The following is a 1211-nucleotide window of genomic DNA, read 5'->3' as shown; positions in this document are numbered from 1 at the left end:
ACAACGATTTAAGCGTCGAAACAATCAAAATATCTCGCAAATCGCGAAGATTTCATTTATTTTGACGAAAAATAGCCGTCATTTCCTTCCCGTTGGAGATATTTCGAGGTTTAAGCACTCGTTGAACTCCATTTCACAGTGCTAATGCAATGCACAGCCATTAAACCGTCGAAACAATCAAAATATCTCGCAAATCGCGAAGATTTCGTCGATTTTGACGAAAAATTGCCGTCATTTCCTTCCCGTTGGAGATATTTCGACGTTTAAGCAATCGCTGAACTCCACTTCACAGTGCTAATGCAATGCACAACCATTTAAGCGTGCAAACAATCAAAATATCTCGCAAATCGCGAAGAATTCGTCGATTTTGACGAAAAATAGCCGTCATTTCCTTCCCGTTGGAGATATTTCGACGTTTACGCGCTCGTTGAACTCCATTTCACAGTGCTAATGCAATGCACAACCATTTAAGCGTCGAAACAAGCAAAATATCTCGCAAATCGCGAAAATTTCGATTTTTTGGACGATAAATGGCCGTAACTTCCTTCCCGTTGGAGATATTTCGACGTTTAAGCGCTCGTTGAACTCCATTACACAGTGCTAATGCAATGCACAAACATTTAAGCGTCGAAACAAGCAAAATATCTCGCAAATCGCGAAAATTTCGATTTTTTGGACGATAAATGGCCGTAACTTCCTTCCCGGTGGAGATATTTCGACGGTTAAGCGCTCGGTGAACTCCATTTCACAGTGCTAATGCAATGCACAACCATTTAAGCGTCGAAACAATCAAAATATCTCGCAAATCGCGAAGATTTCGTCCATTTTGACGAAAAATAACCGTCATTTCCTTCCCGTTGGAGATATTTCGACGTTTAAGCACTCGTTGAACTCCATTTCACAGTGCTAATGCAATGCACAAACATTTAAGCGTCGAAACAAGCAAAATATCTCGCAAATCGCGAAGATTTCGTCGATTTTGATGAAAAATAGCCGTCATTTCCTTCCCGTTGGAGATATTTCGACGTTTAAGCTCTCGTTGAACTCCATTTCACAGTGCTAATGCAATGCACAACCAGTTAAGCGTCGAAACAATCAAAATATCTCGCAAATCGCGAAGATTTCGTCGATTTTGACGAAAAATAGCCGTCATTTCCTTCCCGTTGGAGATATTTCGACGTTTAAGCAATCGTTGAACTCCATTTCACAGT

The sequence above is a fragment of the Bombus bifarius genome, unplaced genomic scaffold, assembly GCF_011952205.1.
Source record: "Bombus bifarius isolate JDL3187 unplaced genomic scaffold, Bbif_JDL3187 scf7180000008616_frag, whole genome shotgun sequence".
In the NCBI taxonomy this organism is placed as follows: Eukaryota; Metazoa; Arthropoda; class Insecta; order Hymenoptera; family Apidae; genus Bombus; species Bombus bifarius.
The sequence above is the reverse complement of the archived record's forward strand: the minus strand, read 5'-3'. Positions refer to the sequence as shown.